This window comes from Chinchilla lanigera, unplaced genomic scaffold (genome assembly GCF_000276665.1).
Source record: "Chinchilla lanigera isolate Chin_1 unplaced genomic scaffold, ChiLan1.0 scaffold00016, whole genome shotgun sequence".
Classification (NCBI taxonomy): Eukaryota; Metazoa; Chordata; class Mammalia; order Rodentia; family Chinchillidae; genus Chinchilla; species Chinchilla lanigera.
The window spans coordinates 11,180,971-11,195,038 of record NW_004955417.1 but is presented as its reverse complement, the minus strand read 5'-3'; positions in this window follow the sequence as shown (position 1 = coordinate 11,195,038).

The following is a 14,068-nucleotide window of genomic DNA, read 5'->3' as shown; positions in this document are numbered from 1 at the left end:
GAAAGAAGACTCAATAGAACCGGGTGACTAAATGGATACACACGGAGAAGAGGCGCAGATACCAGGGACAGCCAACTGACTGCAGGCCAACAAGGAGCAGAGGAAATGCGCTGCCATTTATAGAAAGGGGAAGTCAGGCCGCAGATCACAGGCCAACAATTACGGGTGTACTGCGTTTGAAACAGATGGGAAACCATCTTCAAGTGGTTAGAGACCCAGGGCCACTTTTAGTTTCTGTTCAGGAAGGGAAGTGCAGCCAGGTCAGAACCCCAGCCACGGCTCAGACTCCCTGACCCCAGATCAAGACCAACCCAACTGCTTCTCAGCCTTCTGGCTAAGATCAAGTCCAAAACCGGGCCCAGGGAGAGGTCAGCGTCCAAGAGGAGTCACACAAGTCAGGAACAGAAAGGACACACACAGACACACACACACACAGACACACACACAGACACACACACACACACACACAATCCCGAGTTCTCTCACATATTGTACATGCTTTGAGGGCCCTGTGAAAACGCTGAGATTGGGGCTGGGGATTTAGCTCAGCGGCACAGTGCCAGCCTGGCAAGCGCAAGTTCAGTTCCAGGTACTGGAAAAAAAACAAAAAGAAAATGCTGAGATTAATCAGTTGAAATACATCCTTTATTTTCTTTTTGAAAATTAAAAAAATGGAAAATGTTTGAAATACACAAAATTAGAAACAATCATGGAATGAATTCCCAAGGCCCACCCTCAACAATTATCAAACCATGGCCTTGTTACACCCCAGCCCTCACCTACTTCTGCATTGTTATTTTGAAGCAAATTCCAGGCCCCATAACTTGCACCGTAAACATTTCAGTATAAATTTTTAAAGGACCCCACCTTTTTAAAAGCCATTATGCTTTTTAGAAAGTTAACAGTGATTTCCTATATTATCAATATCAAATCAAGTTTAAATTTTCATTTTTAAAAAGATTGTTTGAAGCCGGACGTGGTGGCTCAAGCCTGTAATCCCAGCACTCAGAGGCTGAGGCAGGAGGATCATTGCAGTGCAGACATGCAACGGCCCGCCCTTGCAGCGCCGTCGGGGCGACCCTGGGCCGCGTGGGGGCCGGGCTGGCTCGCGGCTGGACGCCCCTGGGCCTGGCGAGCTGGGAGGGACCTCCGGGCCTTCATCCCGCCCGCCGCCCCTGCAGCCCCGCAGCCGCCTTTGCAACTGCACCCTGGCCCGGGGCCTGCCTGCCGTCCCGCGGGGCGCCCGCTCTCTGGGCTGGGGAGACCCTGCTCCTGGACTCGCGCGCTCTGCCTGCTGCAGCGGGAGGACGTGCACAGTCCCTGGCCTGCCGGGCCATCCGGAGGGAAGTTTTGAACTTGCTCACCAGCCAGAGGCCCCGGAGGTTCCTGAAGCTGGGATAAGGAGCCTAGCCCGCCCTTCTGGGAGAATAAGTTTGCGGGTTCGCTGACTCCCGTCGCAGAAAAAGAATTTCCAGGCCTCATCAGTGAGAAGCATGCGAAGGGTTTTACTAGGCAGAAATTAAAGGGTCCACACTCAAAGAACTGGCGTGTGGGCCCTCGAGGGAGACGCATTACTCCCCGGGACGGAGCGCACTGATGCTTCCTTAGGAAGCTGGGAGACCCCGGGAAGGCGGGCCATTCCCCAGCAGGGTACCGCCCGAGCTACAGGTTTGGGCCCCGTTTTGTTTTCTTTTTCAAGAGGGATAATTTAAGCATTCTTTGAGTTCTCTAAACCTGTTCCTTTACCTTAGGATCGGGTTCCTGCTGTTTACTTTCCTAGTTAAACCAGTTTATGAACTTTGAGTATTCCTGGAGCATTTTGGGAATGATGGCTGGAAGGAAAGGAGCCGGAATTTAACCAAGGGCACGCTGACGGCGGTTGCCTTGGGTAACTCCGAGGCCCACAAGTTACCGTCTTTAAACTCAATTTTCCAGTTATGATTCCCTTGTCTCCCGTCTCCCTGTCCTTTCTTTTATCCTACCTCAGCACCAGCGGAAAAGCAGGGGCAGCCCCGCAGAGACCAGCCCGGTCTTGAGTGTGTAGATCAGGCCGGTCTGGCCACCCGCGACCGTGCAGTGCCCGTGGAGCTTTGTCCCACTTCACCGCAGAAGAGGCAGGAGCCTTGGAGAGACCTAGGAGAGTCCCACCGCTAGCGCGGCTGCAGACGGAAATGCGGAGCAGGACTTCTGAGCCCCCGCAGGAAACCGGAGAGCCGGATACCGGCATCCTTGCTCTCCTCCTCGAGCTGCGCAGGCAGCCCAAACTGCAAGCAAGCTGCAGTCACTGCTCGGTTTGACAGGGAGGCCCGTGTTGCAAGGGTAACTGAGGGCCCGGGCTGCCCGTGCCACGTGTGAACACCAGCTGGAGACTGGTGTAAAGGGCACCACAGCCTCGACCTTGGACAGTAAGGCTTTTAGGAAATGGACCAAGGCGTGGTTAGGTTCAGACGGGGGCAGGGCTGTGATGTGGGGAGCTGCCCGGACCACATCTCAGTCGGACTGCGAAGCGGGGCAGCCCAGCGTGCAGGCCCTGGGCCTCAGATGGCCAGGGTGAGGGAGGCGGGAGAAGTGGAGAGAAAGGAACCTAAGAGGCAGGCGTCGTGCTGGTGCTGAGAGGCACGCAGCGGTTAACTTCTGAGGACGAGGAGGCTACCGATGATGGAAGCGGCCCCGCGTCTTACGTTGCCACTCCTCTCCAAGATGACGCCAGTCTGTGCAGAGCGAAGCAAGCCTTGAAAGGGATGGATGTGAACAGCGAGAAAACCAAAACACAAAAGCTGCCCCAGGACCCCGAACTCCTGCCAGTGCCGGTCATGTCCTCACCCAAAGCCCCTAGTAACACCACAGTGCCAGCTAGGCACAGGGCGGAGGGTTTGTAGTAGTGACGTAGCTGGTTCTGAGGTGCCCTAGGGTTGCTAGAGCTAGCTGGGGGCGTGCAGTGACTTCAGCCCACTGCCGTCGAATTTCCCACAAGCCACTCAGCCACCGGCTCTTCAAGGAGGAGGAACATGTCTGCACCACCCTCCGATTCTTATCTCCTGAGGAACTCTGCCAAGAATGGAGGCATTTAAGGTATTCGTAAATGCCTGAGTATTTCTGGATGCAAGCTCTTGACCCTGTGCAAAGGTTGCCAGGATCAGCCCCGGGGAGTGCCTAACCTCTTATCCCACTGCAGGCCCAGGAGCCCCCAGGACCACTTGTGGGGGTCAGCAAATCTACCAGGCAGACTGGCTAACGGGCACTGTGCTCATGCTGTCTGCCGTATGCTTTGAAATAACCATCCACGCGAGCTAGATGTGGTGGCACAGGCCTACACCCACAACACTGGGAGGCCGAGGCAGGGAGATTGCAAGTTCAAGCCCAGCCTGGGCAATTTAGCAAAACTCTATCCCAAAATAAAAAAGACTGGGGATGTAGCTCAGTGTGAAAACCCTGGGTTCAATCCTCAGATGGAGAAAGAAAGAAAGAAAGAAAGAAAGAAAGAAAGAAAGAAAGAAAGAAAGAAAGAAAGAAACTACCTATGGGACTAGAAGGGTAGCTTAGAAGTAGAGCACATTTCAGCATGTACCAGACCCTGGATGCGGGCTCAGCAACAGTAAAATAAAATACCAATGGAGAACTAGCAGATGCAAAACTAGTTTTGTTGTTTAAGGTAATGTCAGCTTCTACATGTTCTAGACTTTCACCAGTATTTCTCCATTGTAGAGCTTTCTTTTTACTGCTTGTTATTTTTTTTTTAAACTTATGTTCTCCCTATGACGTGGTCAAATAATAAAGGGAAGGTGATCAGAGGGAGACAGATGGGAGAAGATCATGGGAGATACGCTTCAAAACCACAAAGCGGAGAGAAAGGCTGGATGGGGGACAGAGGGGTTTTCTGTTTTAATTGCAGTTGGGTTACGAGCCAGAAACCACGAAAGTGAATTATGGCACCAGAAATTCTCCGCCCAGCTTGTACTTGCTGATACCTTTTAATCCTTATGTGTGACGTTAACAGTTTCAGTGTATACTCGTTATCTGCCATCTGGCCTACTTATTTCAAATACAGCTTCCAAATTCATGAATTTCTACATGGTTTGGCTTTGTTTGTATATATCTTTTTAATGGCATAATCCAAAATGGAGAAAAACTCAGCACTCATTTTTAGAAGTTTCTCTGGAGTTGAGAGATAAGTGTACTTTTGATAATCTGAAATCATTAAGGCATATAAAATGGAAAATAGTCAAACCTTAAAGTCAACAAGATTATAACAGATAAAATCTAGTGACTTGACTTTTTCTGAAGTGATGAAAGTATGTATGTAAATAAGTTAAAACACAAAAACTCACGGAGTGCTAAATGCCAGCAGTATTCTCAGCACTTTATAGGCATTAACTCGTTTAATCTTCATGAAAAAAATTCTAGGAGTTATCCCATTTTACAGATAAGAAAGTTGAGGTACAGAGAGATTAAATAACTGCCTAACAATCAGTCAGTAGTAAAGGAGTCTGCATATGAACCCAAGCTGCCTGGTTCTATATGCTGTTATAGCTCTCCAAAAAAAAAGCTCTTTGCCTTGGGACACAGAGGTATCCAAGGGGCCTGCATAGAGTTGAGTCCCTCCCTGGATATGTGGGTCCCAAGTTAAGACTCCCTGAGGACATGAATAACTAAGGCTACAAATGGGTAAGCAACCTGCCCCAGACCATGCAGCTGACCTATATGGCTGGATAGCTTTCAAATTCATATGTAACACTGAGAACATTTAAAACTGTTTTGAGGTAGTAGTAAATAAAACTCTTAGAAAAAATTAGTATTTTGTTCTTTAATTCAGCAAAAATTTTAAGTCATCAACTATGTGGAAGTGCTGCCTGAAAGTAAATCAAAATAGGCCGAGAATACAGCTCAGTGGCAAAATGCCTGCCTGGCAAGCACAAGGTCCTGAGTTTGATTCCTGGTTCCAAAAAAACCCACACAAATTAAACCAAAGTAAGAAGCCAAAACAAAGTGGTGACAACAGGTCTATGTGGACAGCTAGCTCTACCCTCAGTCATTTTAGGGTCTGAGAGATAACTGAGGGTGTCGCACACAAGTTTACAGCTCTAATTGCTGACGAGCTGTGTTGTTCTGATTTATTGTTGCTTGTTTTCTGTCTTCCACTGGAATTTTAGCTCCATGAGGAGAGCCACCTTGTTTGGTTCTTAACTGCTACAAAGGTACGCAGCAGGCACTCAACAAATGAATAGTGTGTGAGTGAATGTATTTCCCTAGTGGAGGCTTTGAGCTTAGGCAAGCTGGAAACAAGGCTGTACACAACAAAGACAAGGGGAAATTCTGAACAGCTTGAGAAAAAGAAAACAGAAAGCAGAAGGCCAAAAGTTGGGACATCGTGGGCAATGTTAGGAAATGCTTCAGAGAACCTTAGAAGGGTAAGAACTGGGACCTGGGCATAACAGCACACACTTATAATCTTAGCAGTTTGGGAGGCTGAGGCAGGAGGATCCCAACTTCAAGGCCAGCCTGGACAACCTAGCCAGAACCTGTCTTTAAATACATAAGAATAAAAATTTGCAAGGGTCTGTCTCAAAATAACTCAGAAGAAAAGGGTAGGGGATGTAGCTCAATGCTAGAGTGCTTGGCTAGCTTCTGGGTTCAGTCCCCAGCACAATAAAGAAAAAGAGTGAATCTGTTTTTTAGGGAAGATGCCGAGGAGAAACTGGAGTGGAAACCCATTTGCACAGGAATGAAGTAGTAATTAGGACACCAAGAAGGACGCTTGGCAGTGAATAGAAGGGAAGACTTGACAGCTTTGGGCATCTGCTTGCAGAATGCAGGGACAGCTCATTCAGCAGAACCGTGTCACGCTGTCACACTGCGGCCGGCTCAATCACAGGCTCCCGCTCACTCATCCTGTCCTCTGAGAACAAAGGGGCCTTGCATTTTCCAAGTGCCCAGTGACGCGTCTTCACATCCCAGTTCTCCCCATTGCTGCTAGCTGGTGGCTTAGGGAAAATAATTCCCGAAGTTTCTCACTTGGAGACTGAGAATTCAGTCAGCCACTGACAGCCTGAAGCTCTTACCATGTGCCAGACGCTGATGGTGGTGGTGGGGGGATATAATGACCAATGGGAGGCGGCTGTCGGTACAGTTCCTCCAACCGGAAGTTAACTGATCCTTTTAGGTTGTGTCCTGACTGCGCTTCCGGGCAGATGGAGCAGGGTCGTCCACTGCTCTCACTAAGCACAAAACCCCTGCACGATACACTGAAGAAAGCGGGGCAGCAGGCAGACTGGCTGAGCTAGGCACTTTGGGATGTTACGGTTTGTGTGTAGATGTCTCCCAAAACCTCATGCACTCAGGGGCAGGGCTCTCGGAAGCGGACTGGATTACGGGGCTTGTAGCTGACTTGCTGGTAAGAGGCGGTCAGAAGCAGCGATGTCTGAGGGCTTGGCCTGGAAGGGTCTGTGTCCCTACCCGCTCCTCCCTTCATGCCATTTCCTGTCCCCCAGGCCCCTCAGCCACGCTGGCCTGCCTCGGAGCCAGTAAAATATGGACAGAAAGGTTTATGAACTAGGAGTCGAAATAAACATCTTCTGTTGTGGGTCTTGGGTATGGTGTCCTAGCAACGGAGAAAGAGCCTAAAACAGGATCCAAAGAACGAGCCGGTGAGGAGCTCTTTGGGTTTTCTTTTGGCCCCCTATATCCAACCTTGGAGCTGAAGAAGACAGAAACCCAGAAACGCCAAGAGGAGCATCCAAGACATCTGTGCAAACCTGTCCTTTCTAGTTGCTAAGGTTTGTCCCCGAGAGATGGGGGGGCACGCAGCACCCACTGGGGTGGCTTTGGGGCTGTGGAACCATTAAAAAGTGGGGCCTGGCGGAGGCAGTTAGGTCACCGGGGCTCTCAGGGGCAGGACTGGTTTAGCTCTCGCAGGAACAGGCTGTTACGGAAGAGCGGGCTGGCCTCCGTCCACTTTCTTGCGTCCTTCTGGCCATGTGAGTTCCACTCTTGTGCCCACCGTGATGCCATCGGCCACACTGGTGCAGCCAGGGGCCCTCACCAGATGCTGCCCTTGGGACTTGCCTTTGGGACTCTCCGGCCACCAGAATCACGAACCAAGTGAACTTGTCTTTACACAGTACCCAGCTGGGGGGGTTTTGTTACAGCAGCACCTAGGAGGCCAAGACACAGTGCCAGAGGACCAGGAGAGGGGCAGCCTAGCAAGACCAAAAAATGAAGTCTTTTTGACAGTGACCAGATACAACCGTGGCCCACACCCGCCACACCAGCCAAGAGTGGGAGCCCCGTCCCAGTAACAGGGGCTCCGCCTCCACTGGTGTGGCCGCAGAGGCCACAGCGAGCCAGGAGGGTCCCGCCTCGTGCTGTCGGCCTGGTCCCCTCCCCGCTGGGTGGGGTCACAGGAGACCTAGCTGCTTCTGGATTTTGACCACTGCCCACAGCGGAGCAAGACCACGTGGGGGAGTGGTCAGTCACAGCTGCCCCTCACTTTCCTGGCCAGGGTGGGACCTACCAGTATGAACACCCCGCCCCATCATCAGAGGCCCATGGGGAAGCTACACTTCTGCTCCTCTTTCTCCTGTGAGACACGCCAGGGTCAGGGGCCAGCTAAGACGGAAGACGGGTTTAGGAAAGCAGGACCTGGTGTGGGCAACAGTCCTCCCTGAGCAGCGGTCGCTCCACCCACATTAAATGAGTCTTGAAAACTTACTTAAATGAGTATTAATTTAGGAGGAGCTAAGTTATTAGCTTGCCTCCCATTCTTCAGTTGAGCCCTGGGCCCAGCACACTTCTCTGTGGCTCATATTTGAGCTAACCCACAGGTCAACCAGCTCAAAAGCTTGCTTTTTTTTTTTTATTGTTGCTGGTGGTGGTTAAGCTGCATACAGTGGCACAGGACTATTAACAAATATTTTAGCTAGGTATGGTGGTGTATGCCTGTAATCCCAGTTACTGGGGAAGCTGAAGCAGGAAGATCCCAAGTTTGAGCCTAGCCCGGGCAATTTAGCAAGAACCTGTCTCAAAATATAATCAGAAAGAGCTCGGGAGGTAGCTCAATGTTCCCTGGGTTTAATGCCCAGAACTTTAAAAAGCCTTTCTTCAACACAAGAGAATAAAAACAGAACAGATAATCAAGATGATTTAAAGCTGTGCAGTGTCATTCTTTGCTCGGGCTCGAGGACTTGCAGTGAGATTTACCCTCTTCCTCTCTTCTGCTGCCTTTTAGAGAGGAAATGAGAAAGAAAGAGAAAACATGCTTTGTTTTTCTTGTTCTAGTAAAAAACACTGAAAGTAATGAGACTGAAATTTTATTTCTCTGGGCTCTACACTACCCTATTTTAAACACAGTAATTAAAAAAAAACAAAAAACAGGCTTCTAAAAATGACTATGAGAGGGCCTACTCCTCAAAAAGCATTTTTTTTCCCAAAAGTATTTTTAGTAAAAAAGGATTTAAGAGAAAATTTCTTTAAAAGATAAAGGTCCTCTTTATTAAAATACCTTTCAGATCCAAATGCTCGTGGAAATTGATGTACACTTGGCTTTTCACACCTTCCGGCCTCGGCTCCCCTGGGCGGCTACCTGTGGATCCATTCCTCATACCCTGCTTCAGACTAGCTCAGTGTGGACTTAAATGCCAGAAAATAAAAACACAGAAGTATTACAAGAAATTGCAGCAAGGTTTTTGTGATCTTGAAGTACACGAAGAATATACCGAATTAAAACCAATGGATAAACAAATGGCTTTTAAATATATAAAAAGATGCTCAAACTCATCTATATAGAAACGATGAAACTATCATACAGTGGCAGAGTAAGTAATAAAGCTCGTGTTCCACTCCACCCTGGACTCCTTGTAAATACCAACGAAGGTGACGCCGGCTTTTCAGAGAGCATCACGTGGACGAGTGGCTGAAACACTATTTGGTAACTAAAGGAAAGGCCAACCTCAGGAGGCTGGAGCCCTTACGCACATCTGGATCATAACTGCAAAATAACAGAGAGAACATATTCCCAGTGAATTAAAATGATCTTCTATGGAATCAAAATACTAAGTAGATTTTTCTAATATATCCTTTTTCACAGTGCATTGCGCAGCTACGATGCCAGTGAAAAATACTGCATCAAATGTGTGCGTAATGTGTGCCAAGGGAAGAACTGGGAGGACACAGACCAAAATGGTAATGGTGGTTCTCTTTACGGATGAAATTATATGTGACTTTGTTTTGTTTTGTTTTTTGTATATATGTGTGATTTTTAAAATAATTATCCTCGCCAGGTGTGGTGGCTCACACCTGTAATCCCAGCACTCTGGAGGCTGAGGCAGGAGGATCGTTGCGAGTTTGAGACCAGCCTGGGCTACAAAGTGAGCTCAAGGCCAGCCTGAACTGCATAGAGAGACCCTGTCTCAAAAAGACCAAAAAAAAAAAAAAAATTATCCTCTATACCTTTGTATTTTTCCTCCAGGATTTCTGCAACGAGACATGTGAGTTGCTTCTGAAGAAAAATATATTATTTTAAAATAGGAAAGAGTATATTATATACTCCCCTCAAGTTAAAAATAGATTTATTTTTAACCAGAGTGAACAGCATACAAGAAGGGGGTAGAGGCAGTGTCTTCATGTTAATGAGAAATGTCTCAATTTATGAATCAAATTAGAAAACTGACTATATAAAACAACTGCAGCAAAAGAGAAAAATATGTAGAATACAGTGAAATAGCTTCTCAAATCATTAGTGCTGGATTCCTAAAGAATCCTCATAGCACCCATAAGAGATCTTGTGGTTTTGAAAGCTCTTGTTCGCTGAGAAATTTATGACGTAGGACTGTGCTAAAACACACAGGATATTATTATATAACTAAGCAGCTGGGAAGATTAATCATGATTAAAAATAAAAGGGAAAACATAGTACACCAAGGCAAGACTGTTTAATGAGAAAACAATATTTATGCAGGAGAATAAAAAGACTTACCAAAGAACAATCAGGACATTCTATCTCCTATCTGACTCGAATGGCTTTACTGCTCCAAACACACAATTACACTTGAAATAATTTAAACATCTGCCTGGCGTGGTGGCGCACACCTGTAATCCCAGCACTTGGGAGGCTGAGGCAGGAGGATCGTTGCAAGTTCGAGACCAGCCAGGGCTACAAAGTGAGCTCAAGGCCAGCCTGAACTGCATAGAGAGACCTTGTCTCAAAAAGACAAAAAAAAAAAAAAGAAAAAATCCACGAGTACATACACAAGTACATGTTATGAGCCATCTGAGAAGTACTTACCTCGTACCATTCTTAAAGCCCAAACACCTTAACTGTGAGCTATGATCTCTCTGTAGCCTCGCCTTTCCTTCCCCATGTCCTGCCTCCAGTTGTGCGCAACAACTTACCCTCTTGGGTGCCATACGCATGCCCCAGCTATCACATCTTGGACACACACTTCCAGTTCATCCTGCGCCTATTAGGCTCAGCCGCCGTGAATATATTCCAGGGGCCACACGCCCACTATACACTGTGGCACATTCATTTGGGCCACCAAGGTCTGTGCAGCACCACCATGTCTATGGTAAGTTCTGGGGATTCTGTCTTGCAACCAAGGACATTTGGCTGAGTAGGGGAGAAATGTGCGAACAACAGTTAAAACATACTAGCACTTTGGGAGAAAGCGCGGCCGTGCTCCTGCAGCAGCCTCGAGCCATGCATCACTCGCTACCAACCCGCTATCCAGCAACTCTCTTTCGCCGCTGGTGGCCCACTCAAGTGCTTGCACAGTGAACAAGGAACACGAGTGCCTAGTCGGGCTGGGTGTGAGGTAAGTACTCACGCTAGGACCAGCAGCCAAATGCAGAGAACAGGTCCTGTCTAAAAGCACCAGAGTTTCTTGTCAAACGCCATGCCTGCAAAATAAAATATTCCTGCAGGCCTAATTTGGTTCAGGCTGTCAGGCTGTGACTTCTGTGTGAGAATGTTAGTAATATTTGCTATTTACTATATCTAGGTTATTATTCTAACTACTTTACATGTCTTACTGCCTTTGTTCCTCCCAAGCTTTGCAGCTGACATGATTTTGTGCATTTTACAGACTTGCTGAGGTTACATGCTGGTCAGGAAGGCAGAGCTGGGATTCAACCAGCTGGTCACACTCCTGCGGAATCCACTCTCGGAAGCAGGGTTTTACGTCACTGTACTCTATTGCTCTGTATCTTTAAATTTCTTTTCAGCTTATACTAAAGAATGTCACCTATTTAATAATCTATTGTGCTACTATTCCTTTTTACTGTTGAATAAACTCTTTAACTGGTATGTACAACAGAAAAATTCAAGCCCTCCTATCTACCTTTTCATTGTTCTATAAATATGGTCACATTCTCTACCACTTTTCTCATTTGAAGGGTCCTAATATTGAAGAAATAATTTTGCAGTTATCCAAGAAATGTATGTTCCCTAAAGGAAAAGGTAGGTAGAGTGTCCACACCATTTTAAATATTCACCCCTCATCTCCTCCCCTCCTTCTGACCCACTTCCAATACCCTTGCCAGTTCTGGGTGTGTGTGGTTTCTTGCTCTGTCCTCCTTACAGGAACAAACAGTAGCATAATGTTTTGTTTTATTTTCAATAACGGTCTGCATAATGTTTACAACTCTGTGGATCTTTCTGGACAAGCACTTAGGCAGTGTCTTCAGAGAAATCCAATTTGTATGAGCTAAAACAAATGCAAGAGTACGTAAGGATTTGCTGAAATGGGCAAACTATAAACTCCCAAGTCTTTGATCTTAATTCAAAGTGTTTCACTAGGCCAGAGGATGTGGCCACTTTTTATTCACAAGCTTTCCTAAGAACGCTGGACATTACATTCTGTTCTTTTTAAAGCCACACAAATTAAGAGTCTTAACACAGGCCAGCCCTCCTGCCTCCTGGCCTTTGTCTATTCTGCTCCTCTGGCCAGGATCTCCCCACAAGAACGTCCCCACTCTCTCTCCAAGGCCTGGCTCCTACCCAACCTTCCCGACGCGTTCACAGGCCACCTCCTGTGGGAACCCCTCTGTGACCTCCAAGGCCACTGAGTGCCCTCCTGTCTATACCCTGAGACCTCCTTCAGCTGCCTATTTCCCTCTCACCTAATTTGCACTTGGGATTTATGTAGTAATTACTTTTTAACCTAATCTGTACCTGAAATTTATGCGGTAATACTTATTTCTGAAAAACGTCATGTCCTTGAGCTTTTTACACTTGGCAGTATTTTGCTGTTTTTTTCACAGGTCTCAAGAATGGTAAAAATAACGGGCTTTGGGCTTTGGCACTGAGGTGATGTGGGTTTGGCATCCTGCTCTAGTACTAACCGCTGTGTGACTCTGAACTCAGTATCTGAGACAGTTTCATCGGCTGGAAGATAAAGACTTCCTTCCCTGAGGATAAGAGCAGGGAAGTGCAAAGCGCACAACCTGTCCAAGCTCATGTTCGGTAGGTGTTATCTACTATCACACTTCTCAGCAATTACTTAATTTCATCAGAAGGAAAGGTTTAAGCACAAAGAAAGAATACTGCGAATGATTAAGAACGACCCATGCTAGGCATGGTGGCACACGCCTGTAATGGCCGTTACTGGAGAGGCGGAGGCAAAAGGATAACAAGTTCGGTGCCAACCTCGGCAACTCAGTGAGAACATGTCTCAAAATCAAATTTAAAAGGAGCAGGTCCACGAGGAATGTACTTATGTATCACAGGCATACACTACTAAAAGCTACTACACGGCGGTGGTGGCGGCTGGGGATGGAACTCACTGTGAGTGTGCTTGCCTCTTGAGTACCAAAGAGCAAACACATGCTCCACGGTTTGTACCTTAATCACAGGCAACTTCACCTACATTTACATCGATGTGTACTTTGTATTTCATATGTGTTACCGGTTGCTCCCTACCTATTCATTACCAACACGCATCTAAAATAGTTTTAAATTTTATCTGATGCCTTTCAAATACTAATAAAAAAACCTAGAGTTTTGAGAAAAATAAAAAAGAATGTTGGCATCATCTTAGGGAGTATTGTACGCCAGGAAATTAATAGTACAGTAAATGCCATTGACTAAGACTACATTTTTTTTCCTAAGAGACTGGTAAATTTAGTTTATACAAATCTCTAAGCCATCAAATCTAAAATGGCTTAGAAAGTATTTTGAAATTACTTACTTAATATTAAGTTGGCTTCTGAGCCAGTAAAGAATCCAGTAAGCCAGCTGAGTGCTTAAGCCTCTCTGTTTAAAGACCCTGAGACAGGAACCGAGATGGTTAGTGACTGACTGCCGCCCAATTTAACCTGGAGGAGACCGGCAGACAAAGTAACAAAGACTCTCTCCGGCGAACTCCTCAACTCCAGGTCACTTAGACTCCCAAGAGGAAACATGTCCCATTTCCTTGCACTGGCCTTTGAAGACCAGCTAAAAGGCTCTCTAAAGTCAGAGAATTAAACAAGAGGATCAGCATCAACTGAAAGTACGCTGATTTGCACAACCACGCTTTACATGTGTTCAATTAAACACTAACTGATTTCTACTTGCTCTGTGGAGGTACCAGGGGGATGACAAGATGAATGAAACAATGTGCTCTGCCTTTGAAACACCCTCAGTTTGAATGTGCAAAAGGGTAATAGTTTAAGCCATTATGAACTCACGGTTTAAGGAGGTACCAACTCATACCTGGAAGCAAAGACTTCAGAAAAATGGGACAAATACACTGGAGACGTTAGGGCAGGAGACAAGACCACTAAAAATGCAGAAAAAAAGGAAACTGTGGCATAATCTTGGCCTTAAGGAGACTCATACAAATTCAAAATTTACCCATTTCTAGCAATGTAAATAATTTAAATTTTTCCCAGTTGGTATACATTTTATAATTTAAAATTTCAATTACCAAAATATTGCCTTATTTCATAGGGTTTTTAAGAAGATCAAGTGAGTAACACACACATATATCATACAGATATAGACATGTAACAGTGCTTATCACTGAGGAACTCAATGTATACTACTTTTAAAAAGTGTCTACCCCCTTACTGGATATTCGATGTAATACGGTTA